The sequence below is a fragment of the Triplophysa dalaica genome, chromosome 24 (assembly GCF_015846415.1).
Source record: "Triplophysa dalaica isolate WHDGS20190420 chromosome 24, ASM1584641v1, whole genome shotgun sequence".
Taxonomy (NCBI): domain Eukaryota; kingdom Metazoa; phylum Chordata; class Actinopteri; order Cypriniformes; family Nemacheilidae; genus Triplophysa; species Triplophysa dalaica.
In genome coordinates, this window is record NC_079565.1 from 13,431,463 (window position 1) to 13,447,037 (window position 15,575).

Sequence of the window (15,575 nt, forward strand, 5' to 3'; positions counted from 1 at the left end):
GAACTAAAGCTTACAGCACCTGGAATTCCCAGGGTCTCCCATCCAAGTACTGACCAGGCCCGACCCTGCTTGGCTTCCGAGATCAGAGAGCGGGCGTGCTCAGGGTGGTGTGGCCGTAAGCGGAAACTAACTGCCCGAGCTCGCCTCATAAAAAAAGCGGCCTATGGGTTAAAGAACTAACAGCACCTGGAATTCCCAGGAGGTCTCCCATCCAAGTACTGACCAGGCCCGACCCTGCTTGGCTTCCGAGATCAGACGAGAGCGGGCGTGCTCAGGGTGGTGTGGCCGTAAGCGGAAACTGAACCCGAGCTCGCCTCATAAAAAAGCGGCCAAATGGGTTAAAGAACTAAAGCTTACAGCACCTGGAATTCCCAGGAGGTCTCCCATCCAAGTACTGACCAGGCCCGACCCTGCTTGGCTTCCGAGATCAGACGAGAGCGGGCGTGCTCAGGGTGGTGTGGCCGTAAGCGGAAACTAACCGAGCTCGCCTCATAAAAAAGCGGCCAAATGGGTTAAAGAACTAAAGCTTACAGCACCTGGAATTCCCAGGAGGTCTCCCATCCAAGTACTGACCAGGCCCGACCCTGCTTGGCTTCCGAGATCAGACGAGAGCGGGCGTGCTCAGGGTGGTGTGGCCGTAAGGAAACTGAACACTGAGCTCGCCTCATAAAAAAAGCGGTTAAAGAACTAAAGCTTACAGCACCTGGAATTCCCAGGCGGTCTCCCATCCAAGTACTGACCAGGCCCGACCCTGCTTGGCTTCCGAGATCAGACGAGAGCGGGCGTGCTCAGGGTGGTGTGGCCGTAAGCGGAAACTGAACTGCCCGAGCGCCTCATAAAAAAGCGGCAATATGGGTTAACTAAAAGCTTAACAGCACCTGGAATTCCCAGGGTCTCCCATCCAAGTACTGACCAGGCCCGACCCTGCTTGGCTTCCGAGATCAGACGAGAGCGGGCGTGCTCAGGGTGGTGTGGCCGTAAGCGGAAACTAACTGCCCGAGCTCGCCTCATAAAAAAGCGGCCAAATGGGTTAAAGAACTAAAGCACCTGGAATTCCCAGGAGGTCTCCCATCCAAGTACTGACCAGGCCCGACCCTGCTTGGCTTCCGAGATCAGACGAGAGCGGGCGTGCTCAGGGTGGTGTGGCCGTAAGCGGAAACTAACTGCCCGAGCTCGCCTCATAAAAAAGCGGCCAAATGGGTTAAAGAACTAAAGCTTACAGCACCTGGAATTCCCAGGCGGTCTCCCATCCAAGTACTGACCAGGCCCGACCCTGCTTGGCTTCCGAGATCAGACGAGAGCGGGCGTGCTCAGGGTGGTGTGGCCGTAAGCGGAAACTGAACGCCCGAGCTCGCCTCATAAAAAAGCGGCCAAATGGGTTAAAGAACTAAAGCTTACAGCACCTGGAATTCCCAGGAGGTCTCCCATCCAAGTACTGACCAGGCCCGACCCTGCTTGGCTTCCGAGATCAGACGAGAGCGGGCGTGCTCAGGGTGGTGTGGCCGTAAGCGGAAACTGAACGCCCGAGCTCGCCTCATAAAAAAGCGGCCAAATGGGTTAAAGAACTAAAGCTTACAGCACCTGGAATTCCCAGGAGGTCTCCCATCCAAGTACTGACCAGGCCCGACCCTGCTTGGCTTCCGAGATCAGACGAGAGCGGGCGTGCTCAGGGTGGTGTGGCCGTAAGCGGAAACTGAACCGAGCTCGCCTCATAAAAAAGCGGCCAAATGGGTTAAAGAACTAAAGCTTACAGCACCTGGAATTCCCAGGGTCTCCCATCCAAGTACTGACCAGGCCCGACCCTGCTTGGCTTCCGAGATCAGACGAGAGCGGGCGTGCTCAGGGTGGTGTGGCCGTAAGCGGAAACTGAACTGCCCGAGCTCGCCTCATAAAAAAGCGGCCAAATGGGTTAAAGAACTAAAGCTTACAGCACCTGGAATTCCCAGGCGGTCTCCCATCCAAGTACTGACCAGGCCCGACCCTGCTTGGCTTCCGAGATCAGACGAGCGGGCGTGCTCAGGGTGGTGTGGCCGTAAGCGGAAACTAACTGCCCGAGCTCGCCTCATAAAAAAGCGGCCAAATGGGTTAAAGAACTAAAGCTTACAGCACCTGGAATTCCCAGGCGGTCTCCCATCCAAGTACTGACCAGGCCCGACCCTGCTTGGCTTCCGAGATCAGACGAGAGCGGGCGTGCTCAGGGTGGTGTGGCCGTAAGCGGAAACTAACCCGAGCTCGCCTCATAAAAAAGCGGCCAAATGGGTTAAAGAACTAAAGCTTACAGCACCTGGAATTCCCAGGCGGTCTCCCATCCAAGTACTGACCAGGCCCGACCCTGCTTGGCTTCCGAGATCAGACGAGAGCGGGCGTGCTCAGGGTGGTGTGGCCGTAAGCGGAAACTGAACGCCCGAGCTCGCCTCATAAAAAAAGGCCAAATGGGTTAAAGAACTAAAGCTTACAGCACCTGGAATTCCCAGGAGGTCTCCCATCCAAGTACTGACCAGGCCCGACCCTGCTTGGCTTCCGAGATCAGACGAGAGCGGGCGTGCTCAGGGTGGTGTGGCCGTAAGCGGAAACTAACTGCCGAGCTCGCCTCATAAAAAAGCGGCCAAATAGGTTAAAGAACTAAAGCTTACAGCACCTGGAATTCCCAGGGGTCTCCCATCCAAGTACTGACCAGGCCCGACCCTGCTTGGCTTCCGAGATCAGACGAGAGCGGGCGTGCTCAGGGTGGTGTGGCCGTAAGCGGAAACTGAACGCCCGAGCACGCCTCATAAAAAAAGCGGCCAAATGGGTTAAAGAACTAAAGCTTACAGCACCTGGAATTCCCAGGAGGTCTCCCATCCAAGTACTGACCAGGCCCGACCCTGCTTGGCTTCCGAGATCAGACGAGAGCGGGCGTGCTCAGGGTGGTGTGGCCGTAAGCGGAAACTAACTGCCCGAGCTCGCCTCATAAAAAAGCGGCCAAATGGGTTAAAGAACTAACAGCACCTGGAATTCCCAGGAGGTCTCCCATCCAAGTACTGACCAGGCCCGACCCTGCTTGGCTTCCGAGATCAGACGAGAGCGGGCGTGCTCAGGGTGGTGTGGCCGTAAGCGGAAACTACTGCCCGAGCTCGCCTCATAAAAAAGCGGCCAAATGGGTTAAAGAACTAAAGCAGCACCTGGAATTCCCAGGTCTCCCATCCAAGTACTGACCAGGCCCGACCCTGCTTGGCTTCCGAGATCAGACGAGCGGGCGTGCTCAGGGTGGTGTGGCCGTAAGCGGAAACTAACTGCCCGAGCTCGCCTCATAAAAAAAGCGGCCAAATGGGTTAAAGAACTAAAGCTTACAGCACCTGGAATTCCCAGGCGGTCTCCCATCCAAGTACTGACCAGGCCCGACCCTGCTTGGCTTCCGAGATCAGACGAGAGCGGGCGTGCTCAGGGTGGTGTGGCCGTAAGCGGAAACTGAACGCCCGAGCTCGCCTCATAAAAAAGCGGCCAAATGGGTTAAAGAACTAAAGCTTACAGCACCTGGAATTCCCAGGAGGTCTCCCATCCAAGTACTGACCAGGCCCGACCCTGCTTGGCTTCCGAGATCAGACGAGAGCGGGCGTGCTCAGGGTGGTGTGGCCGTAAGCGGAAACAACTGCCCGAGCTCGCCTCATAAAAAAGCGGCCAAATGGGTTAAAGAACTAAAGCTTACAGCACCTGGAATTCCCAGGAGGTCTCCCATCCAAGTACTGACCAGGCCCGACCCTGCTTGGCTTCCGAGATCAGACGAGAGCGGGCGTGCTCAGGGTGGTGTGGCCGTAAGCGGAAACTGAACGCCGAGCTCGCCTCATAAAAAAGCGGCCAAATGGGTTAAAGAACTAAAGCTTACAGCACCTGGAATTCCCAGGAGGTCTCCCATCCAAGTACTGACCAGGCCCGACCCTGCTTGGCTTCCGAGATCAGACGAGAGCGGGCGTGCTCAGGGTGGTGTGGCCGTAAGCGGAAACTGAACGCCCGAGCTCGCCTCATAAAAAAGCGGCCAAATGGGTTAAAGAACTAAAGCTTACAGCACCTGGAATTCCCAGGAGGTCTCCCATCCAAGTACTGACCAGGCCCGACCCTGCTTGGCTTCCGAGATCAGACGAGAGCGGGCGTGCTCAGGGTGGTGTGGCCGTAAGCGGAAACTGAACCCGAGCACGCCTCATAAAAAAGCGGCCAAATGGGTTAAAGAACTAAAGCTTACAGCACCTGGAATTCCCAGGTCTCCCATCCAAGTACTGACCAGGCCCGACCCTGCTTGGCTTCCGAGATCAGACGAGAGCGGGCGTGCTCAGGGTGGTGTGGCCGTAAGCGGAAACTGAACTGCCCGAGCTCGCCTCATAAAAAAGCGGCCAAATGGGTTAAAGAACTAAAGCTTACAGCACCTGGAATTCCCAGGCGGTCTCCCATCCAAGTACTGACCAGGCCCGACCCTGCTTGGCTTCCGAGATCAGACGAGAGCGGGCGTGCTCAGGGTGGTGTGGCCGTAAGCGGAAACTAACTGCCCGAGCTCGCCTCATAAAAAATGCGGCCTAATGGGTTAAAGAACTAAAGCTTACAGCACCTGGAATTCCCAGGAGGTCTCCCATCCAAGTACTGACCAGGCCCGACCCTGCTTGGCTTCCGAGATCAGACGAGAGCGGGCGTGCTCAGGGTGGTGTGGCCGTAAGCGGAAACTGAACCCTGAGCTCGCCTCATAAAAAAGCGGCCAAAGGTTAAAGAACTAAAGCTTACAGCACCTGGAATTCCCAGGCGGTCTCCCATCCAAGTACTGACCAGGCCCGACCCTGCTTGGCTTCCGAGATCAGACGAGAGCGGGCGTGCTCAGGGTGGTGTGGCCGTAAGCGGAAACTGAACCCGAGCTCGCCTCATAAAAAAGCGGCCAAATGGGTTAAAGAACTAAAGCTTACAGCACCTGGAATTCCCAGGAGGTCTCCCATCCAAGTACTGACCAGGCCCGACCCTGCTTGGCTTCCGAGATCAGACGAGAGCGGGCGTGCTCAGGGTGGTGTGGCCGTAAGCGGAAACTGAACTGCCCGAGCTCGCCTCATAAAAAAAGCGGCCAAATGGGTTAAAGAACTAAAGCTTACAGCACCTGGAATTCCCAGGAGGTCTCCCATCCAAGTACTGACCAGGCCCGACCCTGCTTGGCTTCCGAGATCAGACGAGAGCGGGCGTGCTCAGGGTGGTGTGGCCGTAAGCGGAAACTAACTGCCCGAGCTCGCCTCATAAAAAATGCGGCCAAATGGGTTAAAGAACTAAAGCTTACAGCACCTGGAATTCCCAGGCGGTCTCCCATCCAAGTACTGACCAGGCCCGACCCTGCTTGGCTTCCGAGATCAGACGAGAGCGGGCGTGCTCAGGGTGGTGTGGCCGTAAGCGGAAACTGAACACCTGAGCTCGCCTCATAAAAAAAGCGGCCAAATGGGTTAAAGAACTAAAGCTTACAGCACCTGGAATTCCCAGGCGGTCTCCCATCCAAGTACTGACCAGGCCCGACCCTGCTTGGCTTCCGAGATCAGACGAGAGCGGGCGTGCTCAGGGTGGTGTGGCCGTAAGCGGAAACTGAACACCGAGCTCGCCTCATAAAAAAGCGGCCAATATGGGTTAAAGAACTAAAGCTTACAGCACCTGGAATTCCCAGGAGGTCTCCCATCCAAGTACTGACCAGGCCCGACCCTGCTTGGCTTCCGAGATCAGACGAGAGCGGGCGTGCTCAGGGTGGTGTGGCCGTAAGCGGAAACTAACTGCCCGAGCTCGCCTCATAAAAAAGCGGCCAAATGGGTTAAAGAACTAAAGCTTACAGCACCTGGAATTCCCAGGCGGTCTCCCATCCAAGTACTGACCAGGCCCGACCCTGCTTGGCTTCCGAGATCAGACGAGAGCGGGCGTGCTCAGGGTGGTGTGGCCGTAAGCGGAAACTAACTGCCCGAGCTCGCCTCATAAAAAATGCGGCCAAATGGGTTAAAGAACTAAAGCTTACAGCACCTGGAATTCCCAGGAGGTCTCCCATCCAAGTACTGACCAGGCCCGACCCTGCTTGGCTTCCGAGATCAGACGAGAGCGGGCGTGCTCAGGGTGGTGTGGCCGTAAGCGGAAACTAACTGCCCGAGCTCGCCTCATAAAAAAGCGGCCAAATGGGTTAAAGAACTAAAGCTTACAGCACCTGGAATTCCCAGGCGGTCTCCCATCCAAGTACTGACCAGGCCCGACCCTGCTTGGCTTCCGAGATCAGACGAGAGCGGGCGTGCTCAGGGTGGTGTGGCCGTAAGCGGAAACTGCCCGAGCTCGCCTCATAAAAAAGCGCCAAATGGGTTAAAGAACTAAAGCTTACAGCACCTGGAATTCCCAGGAGGTCTCCCATCCAAGTACTGACCAGGCCCGACCCTGCTTGGCTTCCGAGATCAGACGAGAGCGGGCGCTCAGGTGGTGTGGCCGTAAGCGGAAACTGAACTGCCCGAGCTCGCCTCATAAAAAAGCGGCCAAATGGGTTAAAGAACTAAAGCTTACAGCACCTGGAATTCCCAGGAGGTCTCCCATCCAAGTACTGACCAGGCCCGACCCTGCTTGGCTTCCGAGATCAGACGAGAGCGGGCGTGCTCAGGGTGGTGTGGCCGTAAGCGAAACTAACTGCCCGAGCTCGCCTCATAAAAAAGCGGCTAATGGTTAAAGAACTAAAGCTTACAGCACCTGGAATTCCCAGGGTCTCCCATCCAAGTACTGACCAGGCCCGACCCTGCTTGGCTTCCGAGATCAGACGAGAGCGGGCGTGCTCAGGGTGGTGTGGCCGTAAGCGAAACTGAACACCTGAGCTCGCCTCATAAAAAAGCGGCCAAATGGTTAAAGAACTAAAGCTTACAGCACCTGGAATTCCCAGGAGGTCTCCCATCCAAGTACTGACCAGGCCCGACCCTGCTTGGCTTCCGAGATCAGACGAGAGCGGGCGTGCTCAGGGTGGTGTGGCCGTAAGCGGAAACTGAACGCCCGAGCTCGCCTCATAAAAAAAGCGGCCAATGGGTTAAAGAACTAAAGCTTACAGCACCTGGAATTCCCAGGGTCTCCCATCCAAGTACTGACCAGGCCCGACCCTGCTTGGCTTCCGAGATCAGACGAGAGCGGGCGTGCTCAGGGTGGTGTGGCCGTAAGCGGAAACTAACTGCCCGAGCTCGCCTCATAAAAAAGCGGCCAAATGGGTTAAAGAACTAAAGCTTACAGCACCTGGAATTCCCAGGGTCTCCCATCCAAGTACTGACCAGGCCCGACCCTGCTTGGCTTCCGAGATCAGACGAGAGCGGGCGTGCTCAGGGTGGTGTGGCCGTAAGCGAAACTGAACTGCCCGAGCTCGCCTCATAAAAAACGGCCAAATGGTTAAAGAACTAAAGCTTACAGCACCTGGAATTCCCAGGAGGTCTCCCATCCAAGTACTGACCAGGCCCGACCCTGCTTGGCTTCCGAGATCAGACGAGAGCGGGCGTGCTCAGGGTGGTGTGGCCGTAAGCGGAAACTGAACGCCCGAGCTCGCCTCATAAAAAAGCGGCCAAATGGTTAAAGAACTAAAGCTTACAGCACCTGGAATTCCCAGGGTCTCCCATTCTAGTACTGACCAGGCCCGACCCTGCTTGGCTTCCGAGATCAGACGAGAGCGGGTGTGCTCAGGGTGGTGTGGCCGTAAGCGAAAACTAACTGCCCGAGCTCGCCTCATAAAAAATGCCGCCTAATGGGTTAAAGAACTAAAGATTAAAGCACCTGGAATTCCCAGGAGGTCTCCCATCCAAGTACTGACCAGGCCCTACCCTGCTTGGCTTCCGAGATCAGACGAGAGCGGGCATGCTCAGGTGGTGTGGCCGTAAGCGAAAACTAACTGCCGAGGCTCGCCTCATAAAAAATGCGCCTATGGGTTAAAGAACTAAAGCTGTAAAGCACCTGGAATTCCCAGGAGGTCTCCCATCCAAGTACTGACCAGTCCGCGACTCTGCTTGGCTTCCGAGATCAGACGAGAGCGGGGCGTGCTCAGGGTGGTGTGGCTGTAAGCGGAAACTAACTGCCCGAGCTCGCCTCATAAAAAATGTGGCCTAATGGGTTAAAGAACTAAAGCTTACAGCACCTGGAATTCCCAGGCGGTCTCCCATTCTAGTACTGACCAGGCCCGACCCTGCTTGGCTTCCGAGATCACACTAGAGCGGGCATGCTCAGGGTGGTGTGGCCGTAAGCTGAAACTGAACACCTGAGCTCGCCTCATAAAAAAGCGGCAAAAGAGGTTAAAGAACTAAAGCTTACAGCACCTGGTATTCCCAGGAGGTCTCCCATCCAAGTACTGACCAGGCCCGACCCTGCTTGGCTTCCGAGATCAGACGAGAGCGGGCGTGCTCAGGGTGGTGTGGCCGTAAGCGGAAACTGAGCGCCCGAGCACACCTCATAAAAAAAGCGGCCAAATGGGTTAAAGAACTAAAGCTTACAGCACCTGGAATTCCCATGAGGTCTCCCATCCAAGTACTGACCAGGCCCGACCCTGCTTGGCTTCCGAGATCAGACGAGAGCGGGCGTGCACAGGGTGGTGTGGCCGTAAGCGAAAACTAACTGCCCGAGCTCGCCTCATAAAAAAATGCGGCCTAATGGGTTAAAGAACTAAAGCTTAAAGCACCTGGAATTCCAAGGAGGTCTCCCATCCAAGTACTGACCAGTCCCGACTCTGCTTGGCTTCCGAGATCAGACGAGAGCGGGCGTGCTCAGGGTGGTGTGGCTGTAAGCGGAAACTAACTGCCCGAGCTCGCCTCATAAAAAATGTGGCCTAATGGGTTAAAGAACTAAGCTTACAGCACCTGGAATTCCCAGGCGGTCTCCCATTCTAGTACTGACCAGGCCCGACCCTGCTTGGCTTCCGAGATCACACTAGAGCGGGCATGCTCAGGGTGGTGTGGCCGTAAGCTGAAACTGAACACCTGAGCTCGCCTCATAAAAAAAGCGGCAAAAGAGGTTAAAGAACTAAAGCTTACAGCACCTGGTATTCCCAGGCGGTCTCCCATCCAAGTACTGACCAGGCCCGACCCTGCTTGGCTTCCGAGATCAGACGAGAGCGGGCGTGCTCAGCGTGGTGTGGCCGTAAGCGGAAACTGAACGCCCGAGCACACCTCATAAAAAAGGCGGCCAAATGGGTTAAAGAACTGAAGCTTACATCACCTGGAATTCCCAGGAGGTCTCCCATCCAAGTACTGACCAGGCCCGACCCTGCTTGGCTTCCGAGATCAGACGAGAGCGGGTGTGCTCAGGGTGGTGTGGCCGTAAGCGGAAACAGAACGCCCGAGCACGCCTCATAAAAAAAGCGGCCAAATGGGTTAAAGAACTAAAGCTTACAGCACCTGGAATTCCCATGAGGTCTCCCATCCAAGTACTGACCAGGCCCGACCCTGCTTGGCTTCCGAGATCAGACGAGAGCAGGCGTGCACAGGGTGGTGTGGCCGTAAGCGAAAACTAATTGCCCGAGCTCGCCTCATAAAAAAATGCGGCCTAATGGGTTAAAGAACTAAAGCTTAAAGCACCTGGAATTCCCAGGAGGTCTCCCATCCAAGTACTGACCAGTCCCGACTCTGCTTGGCTTCCGAGATCAGACGAGAGCGGGCGTGCTCAGGGTGGTGTGGCTGTAAGCGGAAACTAACTGCCCGAGCTCGCCTCATAAAAAATGTGGCCTAATGGGTTAAAGAACTAAAGCTTACAGCACCTGGAATTCCCAGGCGGTCTCCCATTGAAGTACTGACCAGGCCCGACCCTGCTTGGCTTCCGAGATCAGACGAGAGCAGGCATGCTCAGGGTGGTGTGGCCGTAAGCGAAAACTAACTGCCCGAGCTCGGCTCATAAAAAATGCGGCCTAATGGGTTAAAGAACTAAAGCTTAAAGCACCTGGAATTCCCAGGAGGTCTCCCATCCAAGTACTGACCAGGCCCGACCCTGCTTGGCTTCCGAGATCAGACGAGAGCGGGCATGCTCAGGGTGGTGTGGCCGTAAGCGAAAACTAACTGCCCGAGCTCGCCTCATAAAAAAATGCGGCCTAATGGGTTAAAGAACTAAAGCTTAAAGCACCTGGAATTCCCAGGAGGTCTCCTATCCAAGTACTGACCAGTCCCGACTCTGCTTGGCTTCCGAGATCAGACGAGAGCGGGCGTGCTCAGGGTGGTGTGGCTGTAAGCGGAAACTAACTGCCCGAGCTCGCCTCATAAAAAATGTGGCCTAATGGGTTAAAGAACTAAAGCTTACAGCACCTGGAATTCCCAGGCGGTCTCCCATCCAAGTACTGACCAGGCCCGACCCTGCTTGGCTTCCGAGATCAGACGAGAGCGGGTGTGCTCAGGGTGGTGTGGCCGTAAGCGAAAACTAACTGCCCGAGCTCGCCTCATAAAAAATGCGGCCTAATGGGTTAAAGAACTAAAGCTTAAAGCACCTGGAATTCCCAGGAGGTCTCCCATCCAAGTACTGACCAGTCCCGACTCTGCTTGGCTTCCGAGATCAGACGAGAGCGGGCGTGCTCAGGGTGGTGTGGCTGTAAGCGGAAACTAACTGCCCGAGCTCGCCTCATAAAAAATGTGGCCTAATGGGTTAAAGAACTAAAGCTTACAGCACCTGGTATTCCCAGGCGGTCTCCCATCCAAGTACTGACCAGGCCCGACCCTGCTTGGCTTCCGAGATCAGACGAGAGCGGGCGTGCTCAGGGTGGTGTGGCCGTAAGCGAAAACTACCTGCCCGAGCTCGCCTCATAAAAAAATGCGGCCTAATGGGTTAAAGAACTAAAGCACCTGGAATTCCCAGGAGGTCTCCCATCCAAGTACTGACCAGTCCCGACTCTGCTTGGCTTCCGAGATCAGACGAGAGCGGGCGTGCTCAGGGTGGTGTGGCTGTAAGCGGAAACTAACTGCCCGAGCTCGCCTCATAAAAAATGTGGCCTAATGGGTTAAAGAACTAAAGCTTACAGCACCTGGAAATCCCAGGCGGTCTCCCATCCAAGTACTGACCAGGCCCGACCCTGCTTGGCTTCCGAGATCAGACGAGAGCGGGCATGCTCAGGGTGGTGTGGCCGTAAGCGAAAACTAACTGCCCGAGCTCGCCTCATAAAAAAAGCGGCCAAATAGGTTAAAGATCTAAAGCTTACAGCACCTGGTATTCCCAGGCGGTCTCCCATCCAAGTACTGACCAGGCCCGACCCTGCTTGGCTTCCGAGATCAAACGAGAGTGGGCGTGCTCAGAGTGGTGTGGCCGTAAGCGGAAACTGAACGCCCGAGAACGCCTCATAAAAATTGCGGCCTAATGGGTTAAAGAACTAAAGCATACAGCACCTGGACTTCCAAGGCGGTCTCCCACCCAAGTACTGACCAGACCCGACCCTGCTTGGCTTCCGAGATCAGACGAGAGCGGGTGTGCTCAGGGTGGTGAGGCCGTAAGCGGAAACTGAACGCCCGAGCACGCCTCATAAAAAAAGCGGCCAAATGGGTTAAAGAACTAAAGCTTACAGCACCTGGAATTCCCATGAGGTCTCCCATCCAAGTACTGACCAGGCCCGACCCTGCTTGGCTTCCGAGATCAGACGAGAGCGGGCGTGCACAGGGTGGTGTGGCCGTAAGCGAAAACTAACTGCCCGAGCTCGCCTCATAAAAAAATGCGGCCTAATGGGTTAAAGAACTAAAGCACCTGGAATTCCCAGGAGGTCTCCCATCCAAGTACTGACCAGTCCCGACTCTGCTTGGCTTCCGAGATCAGACGAGAGCGGGCGTGCTCAGGGTGGTGTGGCTGTAAGCGGAAACTAACTGCCCGAGCTCGCCTCATAAAAAATGTGGCCTAATGGGTTAAAGAACTAAAGCTTACAGCACCTGGAAATCCCAGGCGGTCTCCCATCCAAGTACTGACCAGGCCCGACCCTGCTTGGCTTCCGAGATCAGACGAGAGCGGGCATGCTCAGGGTGGTGTGGCCGTAAGCGAAAACTAACTGCCCGAGCTCGCCTCATAAAAAAAGCGGCCAAATAGGTTAAAGATCTAAAGCTTACAGCACCTGGTATTCCCAGGCGGTCTCCCATCCAAGTACTGACCAGGCCCGACCCTGCTTGGCTTCCAAGATCAGACGAGAGCGGGTGTGCTCAGGGTGGTGTGGCCGTAAGCGGAAACTGAACGCCCGAGCACGCCTCATAAAAAAGCGGCCAAATGGGTTAAAGAACTAAAGCTTAAAGCACCTGGAATTCCCAGGAGGTCTCCCATACAAGTTATGACCAGGCACGACCCTGCTTGGCTTCCGAGATCAGACGAGAGCGGGCGTGCTCAGGGTGGTGTGGCCGTAAGCGAAAACTACCTGCCCGAGCTCGCCTCATAAAAAATGCGGCCTAATGGGTTAAAGAACTAAAGCACCTGGAATTCCCAGGAGGTCTCCCATCCAACTACTGAACAGGCCCGACCCTGCTTGGCTTCCGAGATCAGACGAGAGCGGGCGTGCTCAGGGTGGTGAGGCCGTAAGCGGAAACTAACTGCCCGAGCTCGCCTCATAAAAAATGTGGCCTAATGGGTTAAAGAACTAAAGCTTACAGCACCTGGAATTCCCAGGCGGTCTCCCATCCAAGTACTGACCAGCCCCGACCCTGCTTGGCTTCCGAGATCAGACGAGAGCGGGCGTGCTCAGAGTGGTGTGGCCGTAAGCGGAAACTGAACGCCCGAGCACGCCTCATAAAAATTGCGGCCTAATGGGTTAAAGAACTAAAGCATACAGCACCTGGACTTCCAAGGCGGTCTCCCATCCAAGTACTGACCAGGCCCGACCCTGCTTGTCTTCCGAGATCAGACGAGAGCGGGCGTGCTCAGGGTGGTGTGGCCGTAAGCGGAAACTGAACGCCCGAGCACGCCTCATAAAAAAAGCGGCCAAATGGGTTAAAGAACTAAAGCTTACAGCACCTGGAATTCCCAGGCGGTCACCCATCCAAGTACTGAACAGGCCCGACCCTGATTGCCTTCCGAGATCAGACGAGAGCGGGCATGCTCAGGGTTGTGTGGCCATAAGCGGAAACTGACTGCCCGAGCTCTCCTCATAAAAAAAGCGGCCAAATGGGTTAAAGAACTAAAGCCTACAGCACCTGGTATTCCCAGGCGGTCTCCCATCCAAGTACTGACCAGACAGACCCTGCTTGGCTTCCGAGATCAGACGAGAGCGGGCGTGCTCAGGGTGGTGTGGCCGTAAGCGGAAACTAACTGCCCGAGCTCGCCTCATAAAAAATGTGGCCTAATGGGTTAAAGAACTAAAGCTTACAGCACCTGGAATTCCCAGGCGGTCTCCCATCCAAGTACTGACCAGGCCCGACCCTGCTTGGCTTCCGAGATCAGACGAGAGCGGGCATGCTCAGGGTGGTGTGGCCGTAAGCGAAAACTAACTGCCCGAGCACACCTCATAAAAAAAGCGGCCAAATAGGTTAAAGATCTAAAGCTTACAGCACCTGGTATTCCCAGGCGGTCTCCCATGCAAGTACTGACCAGGCCCGACCCTGCTTGGCTTCCGAGATCAGACGAGAGCGGGTGTGCTCAGGGTGGTGTGGCCGTAAGCGGAAACTGAACGCCCGAGCACGCCTCATAAAAAAGCGGCCAAATGGGTAAAGAACTAAAGCTTACAGCACCTGGAATTCCCAGGAGGTCTCCCATACAAGTTATGACCAGGCCCGACCCTGCTTGGCTTCCGAGATCAGACGAGAGCGGGCGTGCTCAGGGTGGTGTGGCCGTAAGCGAAAACTACCTGCCCGAGCTCGCCTCATAAAAAATGCGGCCTAATGGGTTAAAGAACTAAAGCACCTGGAATTCCCAGGAGGTCTCCCATCCAAGTACTGAACAGGCCCGACCCTGCTTGGCTTCCGAGATCAGACGAGAGCGGGCGTGCTCAGGGTGGTGTGGCCGTAAGCGTAAACTAACTGCCCGAGCTCGCCTCATAAAAAATGTGGCCTAATGGGTTAAAGAACTAAAGCTTACAGCACCTGGAATTCCCAGGCGGTCTCCCAACCAAGTACTGACCAGGCCCGACCCTGCTTGGCTTCCGAGATCAGACGAGAGCGGGCGTGCTCAGAGTGGTGTGGCCGTAAGCGGAAACTGAACGCCCGAGCACGCCTCATAAAAATTGCGGCCTAATGGGTTAAAGAACTAAAGCACCTGGAATTCCCAGGAGGTCTCCCATCCAAGTACTGAACAGGCCCGACCCTGCTTGGCTTCCGAGATCAGACGAGAGCGGGCGTGCTCAGGGTGGTGTGGCCGTAAGCGGAAACTAACTGCCAGAGCTCGCCTCATAAAAAATGTGGCCTAATGGGTTAAAGAACTAAAGCTTACAGCACCTGGAATTCCCAGGCGGTCTCCCATCCAAGTACTGACCAGGCCCGACCCTGCTTGGCTTCCGAGATCAGACGAGAGCGGGCGTGCTCAGAGTGGTGTGGCCGTAAGCGGAAACTGAACGCCCGAGCACGCCTCATAAAAATTGCGGCCTAATGGGTTAAAGAACTAAAGGATACAGCACCTGGACTTCCAAGGCGGTCTCCCATCCAAGTACTGACCAGGCCCGACCCTGCTTGTCTTCCGAGATCAGACGAGAGCGGGCGTGCTCAGGGTGGTGTGGCCGTAAGCAGAAACTGAACGCCCGAGCACGCCTCATAAAAAAAGCGGCCAAATGGGTTAAAGAACTAAAGCTTACAGCACCTGGAATTCCCAGGCGGTCTCCCATCCAAGTACTGAACAGGCCCGACCCTGATTGCCTTCCGAGATCAGACGAGAGCGGGCGTGCTCAGGGTTGTGTGGCCATAAGCGGAAACTGACTGCCCGAGCTCTCCTCATAAAAAAAGCGGCCAAATGGGTTAAAGAACTAAAGCCTACAGCACCTGGTATTCCCAGGCGGTCTCCCATCCAAGTACTGACCAGACAGACCCTGCTTGGCTTCCGAGATCAGACGAGAGCGGGCGTGCTCAGGGTTGTGTGGCCGTAAGCGGAAACTGATCGCCCGAGCACGCCTCATAAAAAAAGCGGCCAAATGGGTTAAAGAACTAAAGCTTACAGCACCTGGAATTCCCAGGCGGTCTCCCATCCAAGTACTGACCAGGCCCGACCCTGATTGCCTTCCGAGATCAGACGAGAGCGGGCGTGCTCAGGGTTGTGTGGCAGTAAGCGGAATCTGACTGCCCGAGCTCTCCTCATAAAAAAAGCGGCCAAATGGGTTAAAGAACTAAAGCCTACAGCACCTGGTATTCCCAGGCGGTCTCCCATCCAAGTACTGATCAGGCCCGACCCTGCTTGGCTTCCGAAATCAGACGAGAGCGGGCATGCTCAGGGTGGTGTGGCCGTAAGCGAAAACTAACTGCCCGAGCTCGCCTCATAAAAAAAGCGGCCAAATAGGTTAAAGATCTAAAGCTTACAGCACCTGGTATTCCCAGGCGGTCTCCCATCCAAGTACTGACCAGGCCCGACCCTGCTTGGCTTCCGAGATCAGACGAGAGCGGGTGTGCTCAGGGTGGTGTGGCCGTAAGCGGAAACTGAACGCCCGAGCACGCCTCATAAAAAAGCGGCCAAATGGGTTA

The 15,575-nt window shown here is 55.5% G+C and overlaps 45 non-coding genes and 41 pseudogenes across 45 annotated transcripts; all 86 read right to left on the reverse strand.

The window, feature by feature from the left end:
• Positions 1-7: 7 nt before the first annotated feature.
• On the reverse strand, positions 8-121 carry LOC130414903 (5S ribosomal RNA; annotated as a pseudogene).
• A 53-nt stretch (positions 122-174) lies between these two features.
• Positions 175-293, reverse strand: LOC130414798 (5S ribosomal RNA). Its single transcript, XR_008905705.1, has one exon. It is a non-coding gene; the product is annotated as a 5S ribosomal RNA (ribosomal RNA).
• A 57-nt stretch (positions 294-350) lies between these two features.
• Positions 351-469, reverse strand: LOC130414948 (5S ribosomal RNA). The gene has a single exon (XR_008905728.1). It is a non-coding gene; the product is annotated as a 5S ribosomal RNA (ribosomal RNA).
• A 55-nt stretch (positions 470-524) lies between these two features.
• LOC130414789 (5S ribosomal RNA) lies at positions 525-643 on the reverse strand. Its single transcript, XR_008905697.1, has one exon. It is a non-coding gene; the product is annotated as a 5S ribosomal RNA (ribosomal RNA).
• Positions 644-691: 48 nt separating this feature from the next.
• LOC130414743 (5S ribosomal RNA) lies at positions 692-810 on the reverse strand. The gene has a single exon (XR_008905654.1). It is a non-coding gene; the product is annotated as a 5S ribosomal RNA (ribosomal RNA).
• Positions 811-866: 56 nt separating this feature from the next.
• On the reverse strand, positions 867-983 carry LOC130414910 (5S ribosomal RNA; annotated as a pseudogene).
• A 52-nt stretch (positions 984-1,035) lies between these two features.
• On the reverse strand, positions 1,036-1,154 carry LOC130414849 (5S ribosomal RNA; annotated as a pseudogene).
• Positions 1,155-1,213: 59 nt separating this feature from the next.
• On the reverse strand, positions 1,214-1,332 carry LOC130414744 (5S ribosomal RNA). Its single transcript, XR_008905655.1, has one exon. It is a non-coding gene; the product is annotated as a 5S ribosomal RNA (ribosomal RNA).
• Positions 1,333-1,391: 59 nt separating this feature from the next.
• On the reverse strand, positions 1,392-1,510 carry LOC130414961 (5S ribosomal RNA). The gene has a single exon (XR_008905740.1). It is a non-coding gene; the product is annotated as a 5S ribosomal RNA (ribosomal RNA).
• A 59-nt stretch (positions 1,511-1,569) lies between these two features.
• Positions 1,570-1,688, reverse strand: LOC130414973 (5S ribosomal RNA). Its single transcript, XR_008905751.1, has one exon. It is a non-coding gene; the product is annotated as a 5S ribosomal RNA (ribosomal RNA).
• Positions 1,689-1,744: 56 nt separating this feature from the next.
• On the reverse strand, positions 1,745-1,861 carry LOC130414833 (5S ribosomal RNA; annotated as a pseudogene).
• A 60-nt stretch (positions 1,862-1,921) lies between these two features.
• On the reverse strand, positions 1,922-2,038 carry LOC130414842 (5S ribosomal RNA; annotated as a pseudogene).
• A 59-nt stretch (positions 2,039-2,097) lies between these two features.
• Positions 2,098-2,216, reverse strand: LOC130414745 (5S ribosomal RNA). Its single transcript, XR_008905656.1, has one exon. It is a non-coding gene; the product is annotated as a 5S ribosomal RNA (ribosomal RNA).
• A 56-nt stretch (positions 2,217-2,272) lies between these two features.
• Positions 2,273-2,391, reverse strand: LOC130414747 (5S ribosomal RNA). Its single transcript, XR_008905657.1, has one exon. It is a non-coding gene; the product is annotated as a 5S ribosomal RNA (ribosomal RNA).
• A 58-nt stretch (positions 2,392-2,449) lies between these two features.
• Positions 2,450-2,568, reverse strand: LOC130414985 (5S ribosomal RNA). Its single transcript, XR_008905762.1, has one exon. It is a non-coding gene; the product is annotated as a 5S ribosomal RNA (ribosomal RNA).
• Positions 2,569-2,626: 58 nt separating this feature from the next.
• On the reverse strand, positions 2,627-2,744 carry LOC130414805 (5S ribosomal RNA; annotated as a pseudogene).
• A 60-nt stretch (positions 2,745-2,804) lies between these two features.
• On the reverse strand, positions 2,805-2,923 carry LOC130414997 (5S ribosomal RNA). Its single transcript, XR_008905774.1, has one exon. It is a non-coding gene; the product is annotated as a 5S ribosomal RNA (ribosomal RNA).
• A 53-nt stretch (positions 2,924-2,976) lies between these two features.
• On the reverse strand, positions 2,977-3,095 carry LOC130414799 (5S ribosomal RNA). The gene has a single exon (XR_008905706.1). It is a non-coding gene; the product is annotated as a 5S ribosomal RNA (ribosomal RNA).
• Positions 3,096-3,323: 228 nt separating this feature from the next.
• LOC130414749 (5S ribosomal RNA) lies at positions 3,324-3,442 on the reverse strand. Its single transcript, XR_008905659.1, has one exon. It is a non-coding gene; the product is annotated as a 5S ribosomal RNA (ribosomal RNA).
• A 59-nt stretch (positions 3,443-3,501) lies between these two features.
• LOC130415009 (5S ribosomal RNA) lies at positions 3,502-3,620 on the reverse strand. Its single transcript, XR_008905785.1, has one exon. It is a non-coding gene; the product is annotated as a 5S ribosomal RNA (ribosomal RNA).
• A 58-nt stretch (positions 3,621-3,678) lies between these two features.
• LOC130415021 (5S ribosomal RNA) lies at positions 3,679-3,797 on the reverse strand. The gene has a single exon (XR_008905796.1). It is a non-coding gene; the product is annotated as a 5S ribosomal RNA (ribosomal RNA).
• A 58-nt stretch (positions 3,798-3,855) lies between these two features.
• LOC130415033 (5S ribosomal RNA) lies at positions 3,856-3,974 on the reverse strand. The gene has a single exon (XR_008905808.1). It is a non-coding gene; the product is annotated as a 5S ribosomal RNA (ribosomal RNA).
• A 59-nt stretch (positions 3,975-4,033) lies between these two features.
• LOC130415045 (5S ribosomal RNA) lies at positions 4,034-4,152 on the reverse strand. Its single transcript, XR_008905820.1, has one exon. It is a non-coding gene; the product is annotated as a 5S ribosomal RNA (ribosomal RNA).
• Positions 4,153-4,209: 57 nt separating this feature from the next.
• Positions 4,210-4,325, reverse strand: LOC130414846 (5S ribosomal RNA; annotated as a pseudogene).
• A 60-nt stretch (positions 4,326-4,385) lies between these two features.
• Positions 4,386-4,504, reverse strand: LOC130414750 (5S ribosomal RNA). The gene has a single exon (XR_008905660.1). It is a non-coding gene; the product is annotated as a 5S ribosomal RNA (ribosomal RNA).
• Positions 4,505-4,564: 60 nt separating this feature from the next.
• LOC130415057 (5S ribosomal RNA) lies at positions 4,565-4,683 on the reverse strand. Its single transcript, XR_008905831.1, has one exon. It is a non-coding gene; the product is annotated as a 5S ribosomal RNA (ribosomal RNA).
• Positions 4,684-4,739: 56 nt separating this feature from the next.
• Positions 4,740-4,858, reverse strand: LOC130414751 (5S ribosomal RNA). Its single transcript, XR_008905661.1, has one exon. It is a non-coding gene; the product is annotated as a 5S ribosomal RNA (ribosomal RNA).
• Positions 4,859-4,915: 57 nt separating this feature from the next.
• LOC130415069 (5S ribosomal RNA) lies at positions 4,916-5,034 on the reverse strand. Its single transcript, XR_008905843.1, has one exon. It is a non-coding gene; the product is annotated as a 5S ribosomal RNA (ribosomal RNA).
• A 61-nt stretch (positions 5,035-5,095) lies between these two features.
• On the reverse strand, positions 5,096-5,214 carry LOC130415081 (5S ribosomal RNA). The gene has a single exon (XR_008905855.1). It is a non-coding gene; the product is annotated as a 5S ribosomal RNA (ribosomal RNA).
• A 60-nt stretch (positions 5,215-5,274) lies between these two features.
• On the reverse strand, positions 5,275-5,393 carry LOC130414752 (5S ribosomal RNA). The gene has a single exon (XR_008905662.1). It is a non-coding gene; the product is annotated as a 5S ribosomal RNA (ribosomal RNA).
• A 60-nt stretch (positions 5,394-5,453) lies between these two features.
• Positions 5,454-5,572, reverse strand: LOC130414753 (5S ribosomal RNA). The gene has a single exon (XR_008905663.1). It is a non-coding gene; the product is annotated as a 5S ribosomal RNA (ribosomal RNA).
• Positions 5,573-5,631: 59 nt separating this feature from the next.
• On the reverse strand, positions 5,632-5,750 carry LOC130415092 (5S ribosomal RNA). The gene has a single exon (XR_008905866.1). It is a non-coding gene; the product is annotated as a 5S ribosomal RNA (ribosomal RNA).
• Positions 5,751-5,809: 59 nt separating this feature from the next.
• LOC130414754 (5S ribosomal RNA) lies at positions 5,810-5,928 on the reverse strand. Its single transcript, XR_008905664.1, has one exon. It is a non-coding gene; the product is annotated as a 5S ribosomal RNA (ribosomal RNA).
• A 60-nt stretch (positions 5,929-5,988) lies between these two features.
• Positions 5,989-6,107, reverse strand: LOC130415104 (5S ribosomal RNA). The gene has a single exon (XR_008905873.1). It is a non-coding gene; the product is annotated as a 5S ribosomal RNA (ribosomal RNA).
• Positions 6,108-6,166: 59 nt separating this feature from the next.
• Positions 6,167-6,285, reverse strand: LOC130414755 (5S ribosomal RNA). The gene has a single exon (XR_008905665.1). It is a non-coding gene; the product is annotated as a 5S ribosomal RNA (ribosomal RNA).
• A 54-nt stretch (positions 6,286-6,339) lies between these two features.
• Positions 6,340-6,455, reverse strand: LOC130414868 (5S ribosomal RNA; annotated as a pseudogene).
• A 60-nt stretch (positions 6,456-6,515) lies between these two features.
• LOC130415108 (5S ribosomal RNA) lies at positions 6,516-6,634 on the reverse strand. The gene has a single exon (XR_008905877.1). It is a non-coding gene; the product is annotated as a 5S ribosomal RNA (ribosomal RNA).
• Positions 6,635-6,690: 56 nt separating this feature from the next.
• Positions 6,691-6,807, reverse strand: LOC130414835 (5S ribosomal RNA; annotated as a pseudogene).
• A 57-nt stretch (positions 6,808-6,864) lies between these two features.
• On the reverse strand, positions 6,865-6,983 carry LOC130415109 (5S ribosomal RNA). Its single transcript, XR_008905878.1, has one exon. It is a non-coding gene; the product is annotated as a 5S ribosomal RNA (ribosomal RNA).
• A 59-nt stretch (positions 6,984-7,042) lies between these two features.
• LOC130414836 (5S ribosomal RNA) lies at positions 7,043-7,159 on the reverse strand (annotated as a pseudogene).
• A 59-nt stretch (positions 7,160-7,218) lies between these two features.
• On the reverse strand, positions 7,219-7,335 carry LOC130414837 (5S ribosomal RNA; annotated as a pseudogene).
• Positions 7,336-7,392: 57 nt separating this feature from the next.
• On the reverse strand, positions 7,393-7,511 carry LOC130415110 (5S ribosomal RNA). Its single transcript, XR_008905879.1, has one exon. It is a non-coding gene; the product is annotated as a 5S ribosomal RNA (ribosomal RNA).
• Positions 7,512-7,569: 58 nt separating this feature from the next.
• Positions 7,570-7,686, reverse strand: LOC130414824 (5S ribosomal RNA; annotated as a pseudogene).
• A 60-nt stretch (positions 7,687-7,746) lies between these two features.
• LOC130414913 (5S ribosomal RNA) lies at positions 7,747-7,864 on the reverse strand (annotated as a pseudogene).
• A 240-nt stretch (positions 7,865-8,104) lies between these two features.
• LOC130414851 (5S ribosomal RNA) lies at positions 8,105-8,223 on the reverse strand (annotated as a pseudogene).
• Positions 8,224-8,282: 59 nt separating this feature from the next.
• On the reverse strand, positions 8,283-8,401 carry LOC130414748 (5S ribosomal RNA). Its single transcript, XR_008905658.1, has one exon. It is a non-coding gene; the product is annotated as a 5S ribosomal RNA (ribosomal RNA).
• A 60-nt stretch (positions 8,402-8,461) lies between these two features.
• LOC130414763 (5S ribosomal RNA) lies at positions 8,462-8,580 on the reverse strand. Its single transcript, XR_008905672.1, has one exon. It is a non-coding gene; the product is annotated as a 5S ribosomal RNA (ribosomal RNA).
• Positions 8,581-8,641: 61 nt separating this feature from the next.
• On the reverse strand, positions 8,642-8,760 carry LOC130414915 (5S ribosomal RNA; annotated as a pseudogene).
• Positions 8,761-8,819: 59 nt separating this feature from the next.
• Positions 8,820-8,938, reverse strand: LOC130414852 (5S ribosomal RNA; annotated as a pseudogene).
• Positions 8,939-8,998: 60 nt separating this feature from the next.
• On the reverse strand, positions 8,999-9,117 carry LOC130414788 (5S ribosomal RNA). The gene has a single exon (XR_008905696.1). It is a non-coding gene; the product is annotated as a 5S ribosomal RNA (ribosomal RNA).
• A 60-nt stretch (positions 9,118-9,177) lies between these two features.
• LOC130414776 (5S ribosomal RNA) lies at positions 9,178-9,296 on the reverse strand. Its single transcript, XR_008905685.1, has one exon. It is a non-coding gene; the product is annotated as a 5S ribosomal RNA (ribosomal RNA).
• A 60-nt stretch (positions 9,297-9,356) lies between these two features.
• LOC130414792 (5S ribosomal RNA) lies at positions 9,357-9,475 on the reverse strand. Its single transcript, XR_008905699.1, has one exon. It is a non-coding gene; the product is annotated as a 5S ribosomal RNA (ribosomal RNA).
• A 61-nt stretch (positions 9,476-9,536) lies between these two features.
• On the reverse strand, positions 9,537-9,655 carry LOC130414892 (5S ribosomal RNA; annotated as a pseudogene).
• Positions 9,656-9,715: 60 nt separating this feature from the next.
• On the reverse strand, positions 9,716-9,834 carry LOC130414825 (5S ribosomal RNA; annotated as a pseudogene).
• Positions 9,835-9,894: 60 nt separating this feature from the next.
• Positions 9,895-10,013, reverse strand: LOC130414822 (5S ribosomal RNA; annotated as a pseudogene).
• Positions 10,014-10,074: 61 nt separating this feature from the next.
• On the reverse strand, positions 10,075-10,193 carry LOC130414919 (5S ribosomal RNA; annotated as a pseudogene).
• A 60-nt stretch (positions 10,194-10,253) lies between these two features.
• Positions 10,254-10,372, reverse strand: LOC130415075 (5S ribosomal RNA). The gene has a single exon (XR_008905849.1). It is a non-coding gene; the product is annotated as a 5S ribosomal RNA (ribosomal RNA).
• A 60-nt stretch (positions 10,373-10,432) lies between these two features.
• On the reverse strand, positions 10,433-10,551 carry LOC130414893 (5S ribosomal RNA; annotated as a pseudogene).
• A 60-nt stretch (positions 10,552-10,611) lies between these two features.
• Positions 10,612-10,730, reverse strand: LOC130415119 (5S ribosomal RNA). The gene has a single exon (XR_008905887.1). It is a non-coding gene; the product is annotated as a 5S ribosomal RNA (ribosomal RNA).
• Positions 10,731-10,784: 54 nt separating this feature from the next.
• LOC130414925 (5S ribosomal RNA) lies at positions 10,785-10,903 on the reverse strand (annotated as a pseudogene).
• Positions 10,904-10,963: 60 nt separating this feature from the next.
• LOC130414827 (5S ribosomal RNA) lies at positions 10,964-11,082 on the reverse strand (annotated as a pseudogene).
• A 60-nt stretch (positions 11,083-11,142) lies between these two features.
• LOC130414830 (5S ribosomal RNA) lies at positions 11,143-11,261 on the reverse strand (annotated as a pseudogene).
• A 60-nt stretch (positions 11,262-11,321) lies between these two features.
• Positions 11,322-11,440, reverse strand: LOC130414850 (5S ribosomal RNA; annotated as a pseudogene).
• Positions 11,441-11,500: 60 nt separating this feature from the next.
• Positions 11,501-11,619, reverse strand: LOC130414764 (5S ribosomal RNA). Its single transcript, XR_008905673.1, has one exon. It is a non-coding gene; the product is annotated as a 5S ribosomal RNA (ribosomal RNA).
• Positions 11,620-11,673: 54 nt separating this feature from the next.
• On the reverse strand, positions 11,674-11,792 carry LOC130414926 (5S ribosomal RNA; annotated as a pseudogene).
• A 60-nt stretch (positions 11,793-11,852) lies between these two features.
• Positions 11,853-11,971, reverse strand: LOC130414828 (5S ribosomal RNA; annotated as a pseudogene).
• A 60-nt stretch (positions 11,972-12,031) lies between these two features.
• LOC130414766 (5S ribosomal RNA) lies at positions 12,032-12,150 on the reverse strand. Its single transcript, XR_008905675.1, has one exon. It is a non-coding gene; the product is annotated as a 5S ribosomal RNA (ribosomal RNA).
• A 59-nt stretch (positions 12,151-12,209) lies between these two features.
• LOC130414938 (5S ribosomal RNA) lies at positions 12,210-12,328 on the reverse strand (annotated as a pseudogene).
• Positions 12,329-12,381: 53 nt separating this feature from the next.
• On the reverse strand, positions 12,382-12,500 carry LOC130414917 (5S ribosomal RNA; annotated as a pseudogene).
• A 60-nt stretch (positions 12,501-12,560) lies between these two features.
• Positions 12,561-12,679, reverse strand: LOC130414839 (5S ribosomal RNA; annotated as a pseudogene).
• A 60-nt stretch (positions 12,680-12,739) lies between these two features.
• LOC130414817 (5S ribosomal RNA) lies at positions 12,740-12,858 on the reverse strand (annotated as a pseudogene).
• Positions 12,859-12,918: 60 nt separating this feature from the next.
• LOC130414902 (5S ribosomal RNA) lies at positions 12,919-13,037 on the reverse strand (annotated as a pseudogene).
• A 60-nt stretch (positions 13,038-13,097) lies between these two features.
• On the reverse strand, positions 13,098-13,215 carry LOC130414905 (5S ribosomal RNA; annotated as a pseudogene).
• A 60-nt stretch (positions 13,216-13,275) lies between these two features.
• Positions 13,276-13,394, reverse strand: LOC130414777 (5S ribosomal RNA). The gene has a single exon (XR_008905686.1). It is a non-coding gene; the product is annotated as a 5S ribosomal RNA (ribosomal RNA).
• A 60-nt stretch (positions 13,395-13,454) lies between these two features.
• Positions 13,455-13,573, reverse strand: LOC130414756 (5S ribosomal RNA). The gene has a single exon (XR_008905666.1). It is a non-coding gene; the product is annotated as a 5S ribosomal RNA (ribosomal RNA).
• A 58-nt stretch (positions 13,574-13,631) lies between these two features.
• Positions 13,632-13,750, reverse strand: LOC130414879 (5S ribosomal RNA; annotated as a pseudogene).
• A 53-nt stretch (positions 13,751-13,803) lies between these two features.
• Positions 13,804-13,922, reverse strand: LOC130414871 (5S ribosomal RNA; annotated as a pseudogene).
• Positions 13,923-13,982: 60 nt separating this feature from the next.
• Positions 13,983-14,101, reverse strand: LOC130414791 (5S ribosomal RNA). Its single transcript, XR_008905698.1, has one exon. It is a non-coding gene; the product is annotated as a 5S ribosomal RNA (ribosomal RNA).
• Positions 14,102-14,154: 53 nt separating this feature from the next.
• LOC130414872 (5S ribosomal RNA) lies at positions 14,155-14,273 on the reverse strand (annotated as a pseudogene).
• Positions 14,274-14,333: 60 nt separating this feature from the next.
• On the reverse strand, positions 14,334-14,452 carry LOC130414773 (5S ribosomal RNA). Its single transcript, XR_008905682.1, has one exon. It is a non-coding gene; the product is annotated as a 5S ribosomal RNA (ribosomal RNA).
• Positions 14,453-14,512: 60 nt separating this feature from the next.
• LOC130414854 (5S ribosomal RNA) lies at positions 14,513-14,631 on the reverse strand (annotated as a pseudogene).
• Positions 14,632-14,691: 60 nt separating this feature from the next.
• Positions 14,692-14,810, reverse strand: LOC130414888 (5S ribosomal RNA; annotated as a pseudogene).
• Positions 14,811-14,870: 60 nt separating this feature from the next.
• LOC130414884 (5S ribosomal RNA) lies at positions 14,871-14,988 on the reverse strand (annotated as a pseudogene).
• A 60-nt stretch (positions 14,989-15,048) lies between these two features.
• On the reverse strand, positions 15,049-15,167 carry LOC130414887 (5S ribosomal RNA; annotated as a pseudogene).
• Positions 15,168-15,227: 60 nt separating this feature from the next.
• Positions 15,228-15,346, reverse strand: LOC130414831 (5S ribosomal RNA; annotated as a pseudogene).
• A 60-nt stretch (positions 15,347-15,406) lies between these two features.
• On the reverse strand, positions 15,407-15,525 carry LOC130414863 (5S ribosomal RNA). The gene has a single exon (XR_008905716.1). It is a non-coding gene; the product is annotated as a 5S ribosomal RNA (ribosomal RNA).
• Between the last annotated feature and the right edge of the window lie 50 nt (positions 15,526-15,575).